This window comes from Engraulis encrasicolus, chromosome 14 (assembly GCF_034702125.1).
Source record: "Engraulis encrasicolus isolate BLACKSEA-1 chromosome 14, IST_EnEncr_1.0, whole genome shotgun sequence".
Taxonomy (NCBI): domain Eukaryota; kingdom Metazoa; phylum Chordata; class Actinopteri; order Clupeiformes; family Engraulidae; genus Engraulis; species Engraulis encrasicolus.
Genome location: NC_085870.1, coordinates 47,182,309 through 47,203,808, shown reverse-complemented (window position 1 = coordinate 47,203,808; position 21,500 = coordinate 47,182,309). Strand labels below are relative to the sequence as shown.

Genomic DNA, 21,500 nt, shown 5'->3' with positions numbered 1-21,500 from the left:
TTGTCACAGAACCGCGTCATAGAAAGTTGAAAAGATTTCAAATTCAAACTGCTTGGCGCGCAAATCGCTCTAGTATCCAGAATCGATTTTGTCGCGGACTCAATACAAAAGCCAATTACTTCCGTCGCTCGCCTCGCTCAGATCGCCCGCTGGAGTATTTCTGCGGTTATGTCTAGCGGCGGCTCTGCATATACTGTAATAGCACGACTATATCCTGTACCAAGCAATGGAGAACCAAGCCTTGCTGAATACAGCAACCGAAGTGTTGAAAGACGCTAACAAAAATATGACTGACTCTTGGCTAGATTGTTCCTCTGCTTACAGTTTTTCTCGATTGCTTCCACACAATTTCTGTCTAACTAAAAATAACAATAACAAAATAATAATGGTATCAGCTGAAGGGTTGAATTATGATTCATGCGCCTCGTGAGTTAGCAAGTCAGGCATGACCAGGGCAGCTGACCACTTTGGCTTGGACAGTCGTGTGTGTGTGTGTGTGTGTGTGTGTGTGTGTGTGGTGTGTGTGTGTGTGTGTGTGAGAGAGAGAGAGAGAGAGAGAGAGAGAGAGAGAGAGAGAGAGAGAGAGAGAGAGAGAGTGTGTGTGTGTGTGTGTGTATGTGAGTGAGTGAGTGAGTGAGAGAGAGAGAGAGAGAGAGAGAGAGAGAGAGAGAGAGAGAGAGAGTGTGTGTGTGTGTGAGTGAGTGAGTGAGTGAGTGAGAGAGAGAGAGAGAGAGAGAGAGAGAGAGAGAGAGAGAGAGAGAATGTAAGGTTCTCAAAAGTGTCCTATACTTTTACTGTAATGTGCAATTATGTGTATAGGGTCTTTCTGTATGTTTTGTATTTGTGCATTTATGTAAGCTGACAGACACCTTAATTTCCTTTGGGATCTACTGTATACCGTAGCTTTGAGGCAACAAAATACATCTTCTTGACTCCCAGACTGGCTCTTTTATACACACACACACACACACACACACACACACACACACACACACACACACACACACACACACACACACACACACACACATATATATATATATATATATGGGCTTTTGTGTGAGGATGGGACAGCCCTCTCTGGAAGTCAGGCGGCATGCAACACGTACCCAATTGGGAAGATTTTTTGGATTGTTTAGATACTTATTTTGATTTTATTTTATATGTTAAAACTGTAGCCTATATTTTTGTGCATTGCCTCAAGGGAACAGTGTGCAGTTAGGCCAACTTTTTTCAGCCATATAGCCTAATGCATTTGAATTGTTTTTGTATGCATAAATGATCCGTCAATGTTTTTACTTACAATCTTAAGACATGTAGACAGGACATGGATATTTATTCACATTAATGCATTCAATAAGTTTGGAATGCATTTAGCCAGCTGCCAAAATTGGTTATAGTTGCAAAATGACTTGAAATGGATAGGACCTTGGTTTCCTTGGACATTCAGCAGCTCTTGACAACACTGTGCACCACAGCATCCATTGCAGTACTATAATAATGCGTTCTTGACGTTTTTACTATGTTTACAATATTTTAGGGGTCAGGGATCTTGGGTCAGGGGTCAATTGGGAGTATGTGTGAGCTTGCGCATGTTGTGCGTGTATAATTGCAAGTATTACCAGTGTGTAAACTATCTATGAGAGGATGTGTGGGTAAAGTGTTGGGGTGTCAAATTGTATTATTGATGTGTGATCAGGATCCCCAAAGCACCCAAAAAATGTTCCTCCCAAAATTAAAAATTCATGCAGTAAAGGGTTAATAAAAGTATCCTACTCTAGGCCTACTCTGCATATGAAACGGCCCAAAACTGAATACATAGGCCTACAGTAAAATGTAATGAGGAGCCAAATCTCGGCCCCCTATCTCCCTGGGCCTGGGACAATTGATCCCTTTGTCCCCCCCTGACAGCTTCCCTGGGCATGATAACTGAGTGCAGCTTTTACTCTGGCCTTTCCCGGCAGAGTCACTGCCCCTTTGGCCAGGCCCGGGAAAACATACTCCCACAGCCGGTCTACAAGAACAAACAGATGCCCCACTCGCTATTCAACCCATGTCCAGTGTTTAATTTGACAGGAATTTTCAATTTAGTTTTAGTTTTAGCCTCTTGACGAAAATGTGATTTTAGTTTTAGTCACAATTTAGTCATCTAAATCATTTTCGCTTTAGTCGACTAAAATTCTTACAATTTTAGTCGACGAAATCTAAAATAATTTTAGTCGACTAAAATATTACATTAATTTCCTCTTCTCTATAAAATTGTCAAACTAAAATACCATTTGGGGAAATCAATGATTAAAATGACATATTGTAATAATAAAATATTGTCAAAAACAAAAACTGCCAGAGCATCTTAAAAGCCAATGCGTTCAATGTGTAAAAAAAATCATGCAAGAGCAGGCATGCAATAGCAGGCAATTATTTTTCAATGTTTCAGTGACATATTAACAAAAATGCTTCCTATGGTTTTCGTCTCTGGTGGTATTGTAGTCACATTTTTATTTTTTTGACGAAAATATAGGATCAATAGTTATATTTTTCGTACAAACGCATGCTGCTTTTTCAGTTATCTTTTTTATTGTCGTCAGGGGAAAAACAATCGTTAACGATAATTATGACAAAAATATTTTGTCACGAAATTAATACTGCCCATGTCTGCAGTTCATCTAGGGGCGCTGTTGAGCGCAGCCCATTCATTCTGAATGCAGTCTGCGCTCCTTCGTTGGCGCCAATACAGTGCAGAGTGTAATGTAATAGACCAGGAGCCCAGGGGGGTGAGCCTAGTTGGGAAGGTTACCAATTTTTATGGGTACTATGATGTCTGGTATGGTCCCCAGATAGAGGAACAGCACGTCTGCCGGGTTCCCTGTGGTGGGTGTGGCCAGGGGGGCTGTAAAACTGGCACCCCAAAAATGGGCTAGATCAGTTGGTGAGGTTACCACTTGGAACCTGCTGTAAATTGTTCATCATAGTCCCCTGATAGAGAAATGACCACTGCCAGACATTTTTAGTGGTGGGTTACCCCCGGCAGACGCCCCCGTATGATGACACCCCCAAAAATGGGCTAGATCAGTTGGTGAGGTTACCACTTGGAACCTGTTGTAAATTGTTTGAGATGGTCCCCTGATTGAGGAATGGCCACTGCCAGACGTTTTTGATGGTGGGCGGGGCTTGCCAGACATCATTAATTGGGGGGTAAAAATGGGCTAGATCAGCTGGTGAGGTTACCTCTTGAAACCTATCCTGAATTGTTCATCATATTCCCCTGATAGAGAAATGACCACTGGCAGACATTTTCAGTGGTGGGGGACCCCCGCCAGACGCCCCAATATGATGACACCCCCCAATATAGGCAAGACATTCACATAAGGTTTGAATCAGACATGGTACAAAAGACAAACGACACACCACTTTTTTTAGATAATTCCAACGTGGGGAATTGATTGGAAGGGTCAACATGTTCATAGAAACTTGTTGTGGGTACTTTTTAGGACAAAAATGACTTTAATTTAACAAATAATACAAATCCGGACAGGAACCAGTTTGTAGGCCTTCAAAATCAATGCAAATATGACATGTTTCTGACTTAAAAGTGCATTTTGTAGAATGGTGGCCAGAATATTTCATTAATATTTACAAAATAGTAAACCAATATGTATCATTAGGAACAAAGTACAGTACGTTTTGCTGCTTAAATGTCTCTTTCAAAATGGCAGACAATGGAGAACAATGGAAAGTGCAATTTTCCTAGTCATAATGAATACTTAGAATTTGATGTTGGTAAGTATTCATAAAAAAAGATAATATTTTGAATGGGCGGTATGAATTCTGGGAAATAAACAACCAAAAATATTACCCTGGTGCACCTTTAAGTAATGCATGGAGAAATTACGCTGACATTGAAGGCCTGTGAATTGTACTAAGAAACAGCAATGTGAAATTCCCACTTTCCAGCAGTTCTGAAGATTTAGAATGAAGATACTCGACATAGGCATACACAGGACTGACATTAAAAGACAGACATTAAAGTGGAAGACAGGGCTTGTAACAGTATATAAGTATTGAGAAATAATTAAGTGAACAAATAAAAAACAACTGAACATTTGACACTGACAAATACATCCTCCCTATCCTGTTAAATTACTACCAACCATAATGCATCATGAAGTGCTTTGAAGGGCATGGAAATGTCATGTCAGACATCCAGTAATAAATGAATTCACCCTCCCAGGACCTCTTCTTGTTCATAAGGCAAACAGTGCAAAGGCATCAAGAAAGTTGTTTTCGTGGGGGTCATCTGTGTTCTAGGGCCAATCTAATTTCTTCACTGCTGTTGTATTCCACTGCTGGATTGCAAACTCTCCTATGGCCTCATCCATGTCCCTTGGTGTACTGGCATGTCTCCTAGCATCCCCTCCATGCTGTGGACTGTGGTAGGGGACACAGCAAACCTACTTGCACAGAGCACATTATGAGACAACTTGAATGAGTGGCACTAGCTGAGCACAATGTTCATGATGGATGGGAGGAGAAATACTTGCAAGGATTGAGATTGGCCCTAGAACACAGATGATTCCCACCTGCCTTTTTTTTTTTTTTACATGTTTGCACAGATAGACACACACCTAATAGCCTACCTATGGAATTGGTGTGCACAGTGACTGCATCTTTACCTGCAGTATTCACAAGGACTGCCTGGGCCCTGTAACATACAACACACCATTATTATGCCCCCATATGGACATGCTCTATGGGGTTAAGAACAGAACCGAATCTTAACCTTGAAGGACAACACACATCTTTTAAAAGTTACCCAACCTGTGGGGTTTTGTTAAAGTACACCAGGATAAGACGTTAACAAACTTAATATTAAACAAAGTCCAAATCATAATGCCTAAATACAAAAACCCTGACTGGTGCGGCACCAGCCACAGGTCCAAATAGAACACCTATGAAGAACCGTCAGTTCCTTCAGCTTTTAAAGGCAGCTTGATTGCAGAGTCAGGTGCCATCAATTAAGCCACTCCTTAACACCTAATCGAGGTCAATTTGATAAGCTGGAGAACAAGGCAAAACAGGACATGCATGCAGTCTTCTTAACACCATACATGTCTTCTTGTTGCTGCTGCCCCCAAGGAAAAGACACACAAACATACATGGAACTGCACTATACGCATAAATGGCGTGACTTTTGTCATGTGCATTACACCCCATTTTGGTTGAAAACATTGGGGGGAAAGCCAATGCAAGTCAATTGACCTGTAGACTAGCATTGTTCATGCTCAACATGCCGAAAATGTGTTGTGTTGCCGGCTATTCAAATAATATAGCCAAATAGCCGTGGCTGAAGCATGGACTGTGTTCATTTAGGCTAGGCGATGTAGCATGTAAGTTAATGAGACATTCGATTTGTTTTCCCCCCCAAAAGGGGCTTAACACACATTCACGAGCAAAGTACCCAGACGGCCGTTCATACGTATGTGACTGCAATACTCACACCAACTGCCTGGGCACCTGCAATATGCAACACACCCTGCTGCTTCCAAATGTTATGACTTGATAACTGGAACAACAAGTATTTCTTAGTACTTGTATACTGTTACTGGTCATGTCTTGCACTTTAATGTCTGTTTGTTAATGTTGGTCCTCCTGTATATGCCTATGTTAAAGGGGTATGCCACTAATTTTGGGCTTAATACAGTTAAAATCGTTTGCCAGGGTTTATAAAGGTGGTTAAAACAAGACAACGCTACTTAAAACAAGACAACGCCTAACATGAAAAATAAGGCACTTTACCACCTTTATAAACCCAGGGCAACGATTTTAACCGTATTCAGCCCCAAAATAGTGGCATACCCCTTTAAGTATTTTGCTTATAAATCTTCAGAACTGCTGGAAAGTGGGAATTTCAAATTGCTGTTAACATACAGTGGTGCAGTAGTGCATAGTTGTGCAATTTCTTGGTATAATTCACAGGCCTTCAATGTCAGCGTAATTGGTCCCTGAATTGCTTATAGGTGCATTGTGTAATATATTTAGCTGTTTATTTCCCAGAATTCATACTGCCCATTCACAAATATTAGCCTACCTTTTATGAATATTTACCACCACCATCAAATTCTAAGTATTCATTATGATTGGGGAAATTACACTTTTCATACATGTAAAGGGGGATCTCCTCAACATCTTTAGCTGCAAAACCTATTGTACTTTGGTCATAATAGTAAATATTACTTTATTATTTTGTAAATATTAATTAAATATTCTGGCCACCATCCTACAAAATGCACTTTTAAGTCAGAAACACGTCATCTTTGCATTGATTTTGAAAGCCTACACACTGGTTCCTGCCCGGATTTGTAATATTTGTTAAAGAAAAGTCATTTTTGTCCTAAAAAGTACCCACAACAAGTTTCTATGAACATGTTGACCCTTCCAATCAATTCCCCACGTTGGAATTATCTAAAAAAAGTGGTGTGTCGTTTGTCTTTTGTACCATGTCTGGTTCAAACCTTATGTGAATGATCTTGCCTACAGTATATTGGGGGGTGTCATCATATTGGGGCGTCTGGCGGGGGTCCCCCACCACTGAAAATGTCTGCCAGTGGTCATTTCTCTATCAGGGGAATATGATGAACAATTCAGGATAGGTTTCAAGAGGTAACCTCACCAGCTGATCTAGCCCATTTTTTACCCCCCAATTAATGATGTCTGGCAAGCCCCGCCCACCATCAAAAACATCTGGCAGTGGCCATTCCTCAATCAGGGGACCATCTCAAACAATTTACAACAGGTTCCAAGTGGTAACCTCACCAACTGATCTAGCCCATTTTTGGGGGTGTCATCATACGGGGGCGTCTGCCGGGGGTAACCCACCACTAAAAATGTCTGGCAGTGGTCATTTCTCTATCAGGGGACTATGATGAACAATTTACAGCAGGTTCCAAGTGGTAACCTCACCAACTGATCTAGCCCATTTTTGGGGTGCCAGTTTTACAGCCCCCCTGGCCACACCCACCACAGGGAACCCGGCAGACGTGCTGTTCCTCTATCTGGGGACCATACCAGACATCATAGTACCCATAAAAATTGGTAACCTTCCCAACTAGGCTGACCCCCCTGGGCTCCTGGTCTATAACCAGAGGGGTAACTAGGCCTGTGCAGTCGCCTCCGACTGCTAAAGGTATATCCCCGAAACATGACGCTTCCAGTCCCCCATCATTCCTTCCACTCCACCTATTTATAAACTTATATATTAAAATACAAAATATGAAAGAAATATATTTAATATCTATACATAGATCAGTGACATGCATAGGCTGAGGATCAATGTCTGTTGTTGTTTTTACTATTATTATTTTACTATTTTACTTATCAACTATTTCAAACACTATTAAAGGTGTGTAATAATTACACCTCACACCTTACAACTATTATTACCCCAGCCCTTATAATTCATGAATTTGCGATTCTTCAGTTAATTTTGAATTTGATTGACAAACATGATCCAAAGTCATTTGCAGGAAATAAATTTGCCAGCATGTTTGCGCTCTTGGATAGTCAACGTGTGGTAATTTTCCTCTCATGCTGACCAGACAATCCGGTCAAACTGGTTTTGCAAAGGTGTGGCATGCTGGTACTGGGAAAACAAAACTTAACATACCCTTTAGTTTTACCAGAATAGAAAGTGAGAAAAAACAAACCAAAAATAAGATAAACAACATTAGTAAAGAATTGCATTATAATATTATCTATTGAAAACAACTATAGCACATCAAAATAAATAGGCTAATTGATAAATTAATGTGCACCTAATGTGAGCCTAAACCAACGGGAGACCTTTTGGATCCACCAATTAGATGCACTTAGATACCCTGGCCTAAATGAAGATATTGAGTTCAAATGGTTTTTACAATATTTTCTATGTATGCAATATTTGATATGGGAATGTCAAAAATGGTAGGCCTACTGTTGACACTAATGCTTATTGTTTTTTGTTAATGTATGAGAAGAATCTGTTTTGTTATGATTTAAACTTCGTGTCTATCCATTGTCTTTGCTTTGCCCTGATGAAGACCTATATGGTCGAAACATGTTGGCATTTTAATTTCAATTATGAGTAGCCACAGATAATAAAGGCTTTTTAATATACCTCCTTCTCCGGACTGATTCACCTCTGAGTGCCTGGGACCTTCTGCTTTCCTAATTCTGGACTTCCCAACCCCAAGAGCACCATTTTGGACTTTTTTTTCCACACACCTGAGCGCCGGGTTGACTTCTCTCTTTTTACTGCATAATAATCCATTGCAACTATAAACACTATCGTTATTTTAAATATCCCAATGGGACACTGACACATAGACTATGGTCATGAAAGGGAGTGCATAGACAAAAAAATAGTTTCCCACGTCCCAAGGCCACTTTCACACCAACGCAGTGAAGCGTTGCGGGACAGAAGCAATTTTTACCCGTGGTGGCAAAAATACATGGAAACATATCTGTCCTTCCACACCAGCCGGCAGTAGTCGGGCATCAGCGGCGCGGGAGCCGGCTCCGCTCTGCGCTGCATTTGGAAAAAAAACTCAGATTTTGGACGGCAGTGACCGGCGGTGTCGGCAAAGTACCACACTAGCTTTGGCTGAGTAGAACACACCGGCCGATACTAAGCAGAAAGACCTCAATCGTCTCACTGCAGTTCCGCCACGCTTCTGTGTGGAGCCGGATTTAAGGGGGGCCTTGGCTGGAATTGAATGGTATGAGGGGCCTTGTCATGGTTAAGTTTGGGAAACCCTGATACACTATTTAATCTCTGAACATCACTACTATTATCGTTATGCTATATATCCCAGTGAGGCACTTACTCACAGACCTAGACTGGGTGCGGTGTATAGTATGGCACAATCCATGTAAGGGGGCCTTGGCTGGAATCTAGTGGTATATGGGTCTTGCCAGGGTTAAGTTTTTTTTTTTAAATACAAAATTGAAAGTCAGCATTTTTTCCCAAAGCAAGGCCAGCTGTTTTGAAATATTCACTGCGCCGATACAACTGTCAGGCATGAGTTGTAATGCAGTTTGTTAATTATGCTTTTAATCTTGATAAATGTATTTTACTGTAGTCAAACAAGCTGTAAGTTATGTAGCAACTTAATGTTACTTATGCAGCAACTGTCACTTTTGTGGCAACTAGATGTCTGTCACCTTTCACTTTCAGTTCACTTTTCAATGAAATGGAAATTGAAAGAAAATATCATGGACGGGAAATCTATGCACGCACACACACACACACACACACACACACACACACACACACACACACACACACACACACACACACACACACACAGTTTAGTACTCTTATTTGGATCGTCACACAGGGAAGGATTACAGATTCAGACATCGGAAAAGTCATGTAGATTGGTAAGATTGATGATATGAAATAGAGTAGTATTTGGCCAGTCCCTTTGCACTCTTTTTGCATAATCCACACAGTTGCAGTCCTCACATGACCAGTTTATGTACATGTCAAATGCTTCCAAACACAAGAACAACTAATTTGCAGTTATACCCATGATTCATGATTGATTCAACAAGTGGCACACGCACACGCACACGCACACGCACACACACACACACACACACACAGCTCAATCCTAATATCTTTGTGGGAGCCCATCCTATCTTTGTGGTGCCCTTCCATTCATATTAACCATAACAATAGCTAAAGAATGCTAAACTGTGCCCAAACCAAAACAATCCCTAACCCTAACCTGTCAATGAGGAAATGTTTTTACACTTTTACTTTTACCAATAACAACAAAACTACCCTAGCAAAAGGGGTCAAAGCATCTGCAGTCGAGGATGGGCCTCAGCACGTGGATGTGCTCCAATAGCAGTGGCCTCACAAAGGTAGATTGGTGTAGCGCGCACGCGCGCGCGCACACACACACACACACACGCAAACACGCACGCACATACGCACGCACGCACGCACGCACGCACACACACACACACACACACACACACACACACACACACACACACACACACACACACACACACACACGCACGCACGCACAAACACACAATGTACAGCAGTACCACCTAGTGGTCAGGGTGGATCAAGTCCTGTCCCAAAAGTGTTTCGGCACTGAGTTTGACAGAGGACTGATGAAGAAATATAAGGAAATAAGCCACGTTTCGGCTCCCAACACTAGGACCACTCTGCACAGTGTATGCAGACATGTGATTTCACTGTATGTGATGTGCTACTGACACCTATAGGATGTAAGTTGTAACTCCCTCAGCAATATATGCAGAGAAGTTGAATAGAGGAGAAGCTTCACTCTGATTGATTCCCACTGTAGCCAATAAATCTTGCAGTTCCCCCTAGTTGCCATCTAGTTGAAAGTAGCAAGTGGTGTGACTGCAATTTCTAGTCACAAAGCTTATAAATGAAACATTTCTGGTAACAGCTATGGCCTAATAATAGTATTATATAAGAGTCTGTATTGTACATTTTTTTTAGGAGTTTAGTTTTTCCAGCAGGGAAGAAGATTTCTACCTGTACTGGCCAGCATTCTCATACCTGCCGACCATTACGCATTTTGTGTAGCAGATACGGATTTTGACATCAAACTACGGCGCTGTCACTTCAAAATACGGGAAAAACCAATAGCAAAGTGTGTTCATGGGCCCTTATAAATTGCTCTGTAGACTTGCAACCAGACAGAGCCGTAGACATGGCTCTGCTTGCAATTGTCTCGCGCTGGCCTTTCCATTGGCCAGCAACGTGTGGGGGGAATATTGACCAATCAGAGCGCTAGTTTGGATGTCTTCATTTGTTATGCTGCGCTCCTCTCGAGCCTAGGCATCAGCTGCGTGCCGACAGAAAGTTTGCTTCGGAATCACACAAGCAGAGAGACTGGTTAATGTAGCCTACTCCTATAATCTCGTGTCCTCCTCCTGTCATCATGTATTATCCATCTTGGTACTGTCGCTGTAGTTTTACAAGTGAGCACCGTCAAAATCACCGTTTCAAAGGTAAATGGACTTTGAGAAAGGTAGCCTGTATGGGAATAGTGAATTGCGTCCAGTTGCTAAATCCCTAAACTTATGAAAATAAATAAAGGCCGAGGTCTGTCGTAATGATTCACCCAATGTTTCGCCGTATTTGACGGCAATATGTTGTTGCTTGTTTTGATATTGGACCGAAACGAGATTAGGCCTACTTCCGAATGAGAAAATGTGTCGATGACCGCGCTATAAATTAGCAGATTAGCAGCAAACTAAATTCGGTTTCCCTTTGCGCCGGATCATTTTAACTCGGGGAAATAAAGCAATAGTTCTAACGGTTGTGCTCGGAGTAGGTCTACATCCGTAACCTACCATGACACCGGAATACTGTTCCCCCCTGAGTCATGGCCCATTCTGAACAGGTGTAACAGGCGTCATACCAAATATGCATCACTCCACGACTACTATCCGTAATCACGTATGGTAATCTATTAATAAAATCAATTATCCTATCATCATATATGTGCCGAACAGTGAACAATAGCCAACTCATGACGGCAGATGAGGGTAGATAGGCCTACTATTATGCAGAGAAGTGAAAAAAAGAAGCGATGCTCCTCAACTGTGCAAGTTCCAAGCGCATTGGCCATTAGCCCCCGTCCCTCAGTAGAGCCACTACATGACGCATTTTGCACTGAATGAATACTGAAAGTGTGATTTTGATGTTAGCCCCCAAGGTAATAATATTAACCTGATATTATCCTAGCTTAGATAACACTTGTCTTTATCTTTTTCTCTACTGCTGATGCTTCTTCACAGTAGGTGACAACATCACCATTTATTAGTATTGGGGGAGATGATGTAAGAATCATTACAATTCAACTTTTTGTTTATAAAATACCGAGGCATTTCAGTGATTTTTATGATCAAATTATACATTTTCCTACATGTACCTTCTACAGCCAAAAAAATAATCAGCAAATGCTTCAATTTCATACTCAATTCCAGCTCCTTAACACCCCCCAAGCCACTTGGGCCTACTAGCCAGACTGGTGGTATGTTTGACTAGTAAGATTAACAGCAGTATTGGCTGGTGATCAGTGAAAGTTAGTTTAGAGGCCTGAATTCCAGCACACTATATCATAGAATTTTATTGGTGTTATGGTGTGAAACAAACAAAAAAATCTTTCATGAAAGTTTAATAAATTATGGTAGTTCAAAGTACTGTGAAGAGCAAGATAAACTATTTGCCAGATACACGGGATGTTAGGCTAAAATGCATTAAAATGCAGGAAATTGCATCTAAGAAAAGCATTTTTTTCAGGGGGAGGACCCCCCTGCCTGAATGAAGTGTCTCATGTCTTCCCTGTTGACATTTGGCAACCCTAGGTGTAGGGCAGACTATGCAAAACAAAGTAGCCTCTCAGATGGGCCCGCCGGCGACCCCATTGCTTTGCCATGCCAAGTTGTTGCGCCGTGAATTGCCGCGCCGCGATAAGTTGCTACTCGAATTTTTTTTCAAAGGTTGGCAGGTATGCATTCTGCTAATGTTTATGGATTCAGCCTCATAAATTCAGCTTGCTGACCCAGTATATACTAATATACAAGCAGAAAGAATTCTAAAATAATACTCAAATGAGTTCTTTTTCGGACTAGCTTCGAACTGAATATTAATATTCATGGCTAAAAAATATACAGCGAGAAAAAAAACAAATATTATCGTAGTCTGCTCCATGGAAACCCATTCATTTTTCACTTGTCTGTGGTGGTAATGCATAGCCTGATAAACCAGACTACCGGTATGTAGACAAAACATTTTGCCGTCCAGCGGGTGGCGCTGGTTCACCAGGCTAGGTAATGCAGCTTCTTGGTACTGCAGCTAGTTGGCGCCTGTGAACCTTCTGCATACTGAGATTATCTGGTTTATGATAGTCTACCACACAGCCATCATGCCCTCACACTATCAGTACTATCGTGTGTGTGTGTATTTAATATACTACACCTTAATTTCCTCTGTGATTAATACATTTTATTCTACCATCAGTATCGTCACGCAGCATGCCAATTAAAAACATGGGCTATATAGGCCTGCCTATAGGCCTACCTGTGAAATAGGAGGACATGCAGGTATCAGGGGCCGTGAACTAACAATTCTTTAAAGTGGCCTTCTTCAGTAAAAGAACGTAAAGCAAAATATTTAATTTCTTTGTCTTCATTACATTGCATTGCATTACATTACATTGCATTTGGCAGATGCTTTTTAACCAAAGCGACATACAATCGAGGACACAATCATAGCCAACATCACTAGCAGATACAAGGTGCACAGGAAATTCACAGAACCATAAGTGCAGACAAAGTAGTCGTTTTTATTATTATTGGTTTTTTGTAAGTAGGCTACATTAGCACATGGTTAAGTGTTAAAGTGATGGTTCACTCTAAAACCATTTGAACCGCGACATCCATCATGTAGTCCACCCTAAGTGTTTTCTGGCTTGGGCAAACATTAGCAGAGTTACCGAGTTATTGTATCGTTATTCCGAATAGCTTGGCACAAGCGTTATTGGGCATTCACAGTATCTCCAAACTTAGCCCACAAAAATCACATGTCATGACATCAAACTTCTACAGTAGTACACATATGGACTCTACTCACAAAACTAAGCATTTGGAAGTTTGGAAATAGTACAGGAGTTTATTATTATCAACACAATCTGAATAGATTCTGTCCTGCTAAAGCTGCAGAAACGTTACTTCCGTAAACCTGTAAAAGTCCTCCACGAAACTCATCATTATGCACAATGAGAAGTGGAATAACGACAATCCTTGTCTAATTGATAGTAGGTAACATTTGAAATATATTGTAAGTGTTGCCTTGAAAATATAAGCCTTAATCACAATTCAATGAAAACGTTTTTTAATACTCTCGTCTGGAACTTTGTTGAGGACTTTTACGGTCTTGTGTCAGATGACGGAAGTAACGTCGGCGCAGCTTTAGCAGGACAGAATCTATTCGGCTGTACTGTGAATGCCCGCCAAACTATTCAGAATAACCATACTCTGCTAATGTTCGCCCAAGCCGGACGTCTGGATGGATGTCACGGTTCAAATGGCATTAGGGTGAATCTACTCTGAACCATCTCTTACTGCAGATGGGGTCGCCGGCGGGCCTATTCACTATTTGCTGAAAATACTCAACTACATCATAACAACATTGCTATGACAGTGCAGTAAGCCTTAAGTAACAGATTAAGACATAGACATTACACTTTTGGTGACAGTAAGGTTATAACATAGGTGCTGCGCTAAGGGGTTTTTAAGAAGAGTACACTCACATATACATCATATCAAAGAATCTGGCCCATGGCACTGGGCCAGCTCAAATATTGGTGTAGTACAGTGTTTCCCAAGCTATGGCACACATACCCCTAGGGGGTACACAAGGTGATGGCAGGGGGTACGCGCAGGGCTGTAGTGGAGGGTAAACGCACGTAAACGCCGTTTACGCACCTCTGGAATTTAGGAAATAGCATTTACCCACCTCTAAATAGCGTTTACCCACCTCTAAATAGCATTTACGCAGCTCTTAATGGTAATTACGCTTGTCAAAGTGCCCTGCGCCTTGTGATCTGCGGTTGGAACAATCCAAAATAAATTTCGTGTCATTTAAAAAAATATTGTTGAACATACTTAACGCTTTAGTAGGAATCATTTTCATCTGCTTTGTATTCGGGTATGTGACCTTCCAATCAGTGCCTTTCGGCTGCGGCGGCGACACCTATCAGGATCCAGGAAATATGTAAACACATATACGTTGTGTAGTTGCCTGCCTGCCTACCTGTTCAAAGTTAATCATCATGGATATTAGGAGATATTTGAAAAGACCATCCAGTGCTTCCACTTCCGCAGATGCCAGCAAAAGGCCTCAAGTACAAAGTAAGACTGACAGAGATCAATTTACATGAGTCGTTAAATGTGCTTTATAAATAAGTTTGACTTGACGAATTATGGCAATGACAGAACGAGCTTTCAGATTAGATTTCAGATTAAATAATTTTACAGCATGAGACGTTCTCGTGCTTCAAGGTGAAATGAGAATAGCAAATCAAATAAAAGGTCAATTGTCATTCTAAATACCGCAAAAATACGATTTATATGATGGCTTATATATGATTTTTTTTTAAACAGCCATTGAATTGGCACGTGTAAAACAAAAATAGCAATCTTATATTTTCTAAATATAAAACAATATAACAAAAAAATGTGCTGTATAGGCTATTTATGCTGACATAGGTAGTTATAGCCTACATGAGTGATCCTTTAACTTATGTTGTCAGTGTAATTGGCAGGCTGCTTAACTGGTGTTCTCAGCCCCACAACTCTTAAATTCTACTTTTTTCAGGCAGTGATGGTACAGGCAATGAGGCAGAGATCACAGGGAGAGGAGAAACACCAGAGATCAGATAGAGATAGAAGAGGAAAGAGGAGGGAATGAAAGAGGACCAACAGAGAATGAGGAAACAGAGAAAGATGAAATAGGAGATGAAGAAACAGGTAGTGCGAGAGGAGTAAGAGAAGAAACAGGGACAGGAGAGTGGAGAGTCTGAAGTAGAGGGAGATGCAGAATCTGAGACTGAAGACACAGTGAGAGGAGAAAGAGAGAGCAGATGCCATCCCAGTATCTGGACAGAAAAACAACACATACGGTTTAAAAAAGATAACGCTTGGCTTATTGTCAATGGTGAATGTCTTGGATGCAAAATCTGCACAAAAAAAAGTGAAAGGCCTTGGAGTGTTTAAAGAAACAGGAATGTGTCTCTCAAATGAATGGGCCGCAACTAAAGTCACATACAGTCGCAACTGATAAGGTAGGACTACTTCTTGACGCGCGAGCTAATCAGTTGTTGTGGAGAAGCGCGAATCGGGATGTATAATTCCGCAGTGGCTCACGGCCAGCCGAAAATAGTCCCAACTGTCCAATGTGCCAAAGCGGCGATTCAGGGACCTTTCCTCGCTATGTGGACTCTGTACAAACAAGCGTGTATCAGGAGTCAATTGGGAGTAAAAAAAATGTTTCTCAAATCATGTGTAGGGGGTTAGCTTAGCAACATACTGCCTCCCAGAGGGAGTCTAAAACGAGACAGCCACTGACATGAAAAATCGGACCAATTTCCTCCTTACTAAACGCAGGGCAGGGATTTTAACTGTACTTAGCCCCAAAATAGTGGCATATCCCTGTAAGGACAGCTAACTAGCTGATCACGGGCTCATATGGGGACACAGCCTTGCAAAAGATAGGGCGACTGTGCGCAGTCACATTTTCATAAAAACGTCTTGTGAATATAAGTTGAACATGATGCCTGTGTGCTGTTTCATAAGGATCGGCAAATGTCAACCCTCAGATTTCTGCATGTCACTGATGTCTTTCCACTTCAACAGTGTTCTTTCAAAACGCACCACGTCTAATGGAAGTCAATATTAGAGAGCCATTCTATCCAATCAGACGCTAATAAAGTCGACGGCCGATGTCGTCCTGTGTTTCGTAATATTGGGCACAGCGACGCTGCCAACACAAAGGATATGAAAGAAAATGTCAATCCCACTTTAATCACATATGGAAATAAAAAATAATGATCAACTAAAAGTGCATATTTTAATATTGAGCTGAGATGTAAACCTTTAAGAATATTTTAGTTTGGGAGTTTTAAACCAATGCATGACAAAGATAAGACACTCAAACTGTGAAGTGTGCCAACTAGCCCCAGTCTCCCCTAGTAGCCCAGGGACTGTCTGTTTTTTAATATGTGGGCCAGTACAAGCCCTTGGACCCAGCCAGAGCTCAGCCAGCACTCAGCAGTCAAATACATGTATCTGGGCCAGCACTGGGTCAACAGAAAATCATTTTACAGTCTCTGGGCCAACTGGCCCAACACGGATATTAACTGTCAGATAGCAGTATCTGAGCCAACACTGGGCCGACACTATTATATGTGGGGAGACAGCTCAATTGAAGCAATTCATGTCCATTTATGTTATGAATGGGGAGCAACTAACATTAAGAAAAGCAACAACAGACTCACGACAAACTTATAACAAAATCTGTATAAATTAAAAGATTTGAAGTGTGCTCGTGTATTTGGGGGACATTGAAGTAGGGAGCCTGTTGTGTCTTTACTCCAACATAGTACAATTAAATAAAGGATTCAACTCGGAGGTAAAATGAACATGACTTTATAGATATTCACGGTGGTTGCAATGTACACATATCAATGCACTGGCGGACAACCTATAGATAAACTCAGTAGCTAGGGGAGTGGTTCCGCTGAAGTAAATAGATCCACTGAAAGATACTACACTCCTCCCCTTTTAGATTAATGCTACATAACTAAAAGTAACATAAAATTGCCAATGCATTAAACACAATTTGTTATACACTTGACATATAAGGAAACTTTTTTTTTTACAGTCCATAAGTGCCATTAGTGCACTCATAAATCCAATCTTTTTGGGGGTGCCCTGAGTCGCTCAGGGTTACGCCTGGGAACTTGCGGAGTGCTCTCGGTAGGGGGCACTTCCTCTGTAACTGTAGGTGTCACTGAACTGGGTTCAGAGTTGGTCACAGGATCAGGTGGAAGCTCTGGTTGCTCAGGTGTCTTTGGTTGAGCATTCAACAGCTGATCCACATGACGTCTCCAGGTATGCTCTCCAGTGTTCACCTCGTACATCAGAGGGCCGCTCCTAGTGACTATCTTTCCAGGCGTCCACTTTTCTCCTCTGTAGTCACGAGCCAGGACCTGCTGTCCCACATCGAAGCTCCTTGGCGGTTCACTTGAAAAGCTGCTGAACTGTTTGTTCTGCACTTCTCCCCTCAGGTTCGGCTTCAGAAGGTCAATGTGAGATCTGAGCTGCCTGTTCATAAACAGCATTGCAGGTGTCTGATTTGTTGTTGCATGGACAGATTTGCGGTACACCAGGAGGAAATTGTCAATTTTGTGTTGAAGTGAGATGTCTTCTTTTGTCATTGCTTTTATGGACTTTTTGAATGTTTGAACGAACCGTTCTGCTAACCCGTTTGTTGCTGGATGGTGAGGTGCTGACTTGAAATGCTTGATACCATTCTTTTTCATGAAGTCTTGGAATTCTTCGGAAGTATACTGTGGGCCATTGTCACTCACAATCTGCTCAGGCAGGCCATTCCTGGAGAAGATGGTTCTCAGGACAGAGATAGTCTTTTCTGATGTTGTTGTTTTCATAGGGACTACTTCTGGCCATTTTGAGTGTGCGTCCACAGCTATGAGAAACATAGAGTTCATGAACGGGCCAGCAAAATCAATGTGCACTCTCTGCCAGGGTGCAGACGGCCATTCCCACGGATGTAGGGGAGCTGGTGGCGGTGCGTTTTGGACACTCAGGCATCCCGTGCAGTTTTTGGTGATGTCTTCGATTTTCTTATCTATTCCTGGCCACCATACGTAGCTACGGGCCAGACTTTTCATCTTCACCGTACCTACGTGAGCCTCATGCAGACTGTCCAACACTCTGGTGCGGAGCTTGGAGGGCACTACCACACGTGATCCACACATCAAGGTTCCCTGGCAGACTGACAGCTGATCACGTCTTGCTGAAAACTCAGGAAAGCATGGATTTCCATGGGCAGGCCAACCTTGTACTGTGATTTCATACACCTTGGACAGTGTTGGGTCATTCCGCGTCTCCTTTCGTATCATGGCGTTTGTAACTGGCAGCTGGTCTACCAGTGTCGTGTGGAATATTTCTGCCGGGTCACCTTTTGATGGTGGTTCCTCCCCAGATGTTGACAGCGGGAGGCGTGACAAACCATCAGCATTGCAGTGTTGTTTGGTCCCCTTGAACTCGATGTCGTACGAGTGTGCTCCTAGGAACAGGGCCCATCGCTGCAGTCGCGCGGCTGACATCACTGGGACTCCTTTTTGTGGATTGAATATTGACAGTAGGGGCTGATGATCAGTCACTAAGGTAAACCTTCGGCCATAAAGGTAATGGTGGAACTTTTTAATGCCCCATACTAGGCTAAGGGCCTCCCTGTCTATCTGTGCATAATTGCGTTCAGCACTGGTGAGGGACCTTGAAGCAAATGCAATTGGGCGTTCGAGTCCATTATCCATCGTGTGTGACAAGACAGCTCCAATGCCGTACGGGGACGCGTCACATGCTAGACGGATGGGTCTGGCTGGATCATAGTGGGTAAGTAGCTCGTCAGATGTTATTAGCCTTTCTGTTTCTGTGAATGCCTTTTCACATTTTTCTGACCAATGCCATTCCACTCCTGTCTGTAGCAGCGCGTTTAGTGGATACAGCACTGAGGCAAGGTTTGGAAGAAACTTGTGGTAATAATTGACGAGACCCAGGTACGATCTGAGTTGTGACACATTTTCAGGTTTGGGTGCTTTCAGCACTGCCTCAATTTTCTCTTGTGATTTGTGCAAGCCGTGCTTGTCAATGACATGTCCGCAGTATGAGATTTTGGTTTTGAAAAACTCACATTTCTCTCTCTTTGCCCGTAGGCCATACTCATTCAGCCTGGTGAGTACTTTGCTCAGGTTTTGGAAATGTTCATCATCATTTTTCCCTGTTATGATAATATCATCCAGGTAGCATTGTGTTCCAGGTATGTCCAGATGGCTGGGGCTGAAGCAACACCAAACACAAGGCGGTTGTATTGGTATAGTCCCTTATGAGTGTTGATCGTAAGGAACTTTTAGGCCTGTGACAAGTCAATCTTTGAAAACTTCTCCCCACCAGCCAATGATGAGAAGATGTCCTCTATTCGTGGAAGGGGATACTGCACTGTGCGCAGAACCGGGTTAATGCTCACCTTGAAGTCCCCACATATCCGCACTTCACTTTTGCCTTTCTTTATTACGGGGACAATGGGCGTAGCCCAGTCACTCCAGTCAACTTTTGAGAGAATACCGGACGTCTCCAAGTTCTGCAGTTCGGCGTCTATCTTGGGACGTAGGGCATACGGCACCTGGCGCGCCTTGTGGAATCTTGGGTTGGCATCTTTCTCAAGTTCAATTTTTGCTTTTAGATGTTTTAGTTTACCAATGCCTTTCTCGAACACATGTGCATTAGCCTCCAACAACTGTGGCAGTCTCTGCTCAGGCCTGCGGGTGGAGCTCTTGAGGCCTGTTGAGATATTTTGTGCTTTTATTTCATGCCAATCAAGCTGAATTCTCCTCAGCCATTCACGCCCCAGTAATGCTGGGCCTGTGGTTTTCAGGACATAGAGCTCTAGCTTGTGTGTTTGGTCACCGTAGACCACATCCACACTCAGTTTTCCTTTTGGTGACACTTTTTCACCTGTGTACGTTTTTAACATCACTGATGACTTTTTCAGTGGTAAGTGGGAGAACAGCCTGTCATAATCGGTTTCGGAGATCACTGACAAAGCTGAACCTGTGTCCAGTTCCATTTTTAGTTTCACTCCAGACACTGTTGTCGCGACCCATATTATTTTTTTGTCTTCTTCCGTAATGCTATGCAGCTCTAAGCATGACAGGTCATCGTCCTCACTGCTGTTAGTGTTGTCTGAATGTTCTGTAACTTTGTGCATTTCATTTGCTTTGGCCTTTGATTTAGGTTTAAAACCTTTCTTCCCAGATTTTTCTTTCTGGGCATTAGATTGCTCTGATTTGCATGCTCTTTCTATGTGGCCTTGTTTGTGGCATTTCCTGCATGTCTTTTCTTTAAACCAGCAGTCATTTGCACTGTGAGACGATTTGCCACATCTGTAGCATTTTTGCTTTTTCCCATTTAAGGACATTTGATGCACTTCGTTTTCTATGCTTTTCTTCTGTAGCTCTGATGCACCCTTCGCTGCTGTTTCCATTGAGATAGCTAGTTCGAGTGCTTTCTTCAAATCTAGCTCTTTTTCTGACAGTAGCCTTTTCTGTGTGCTCGTGCAGTGCATGCCACAGACTAATCGATCTCTCAAGGCATCATCAAGTCCCGTTTTAAAGTCACAATGCTGCGAGAGCCTGCGCAGCTCGGCCACATACTCTGATATGCTTTCATCTTTCGTTTGATTCCTCTTATGAAATCTGAATCTTTCTGCTATCACTAATGGTGCGGGATTTAAGTGCTTCTGCAACGTGTCAACAATTTCTTTGTAGGTCTTGCTCGACGGTTTTGCAGGGCTCACGAGATTACGCAGTAGACTGTAGGTTTTAGCTCCCATTAGACTGAGGAGAACGGAACTTTTTTTCTCATCCTCGATATCATTAGCGTCGCAGTACAACTCCACGCGCTCTAAGTATGATTCCCAGTCTTCACTTGAACTATCAAACTCTTCTACTTTTCCAACGAAAGACATTTTGAAATCCAGATATTATCCGTTTATCATTTCACTGTGGGCTATGCACTGTTACTCACGGATCCTTTGCTAGGTTTCGTTTTTGTCTCTTGGTTTCGTTTCATCTCCTGCTTTATTTCGTCCTTTTCTTCCT

The 21,500-nt window shown here is 42.2% G+C and overlaps 1 pseudogene; it reads right to left on the bottom strand.

Moving 5' to 3' along the window:
* Positions 1-17,501: 17,501 nt before the first annotated feature.
* On the bottom strand, positions 17,502-20,467 carry LOC134463488 (uncharacterized protein K02A2.6-like; annotated as a pseudogene).
* Positions 20,468-21,500: the final 1,033 nt, after the last annotated feature.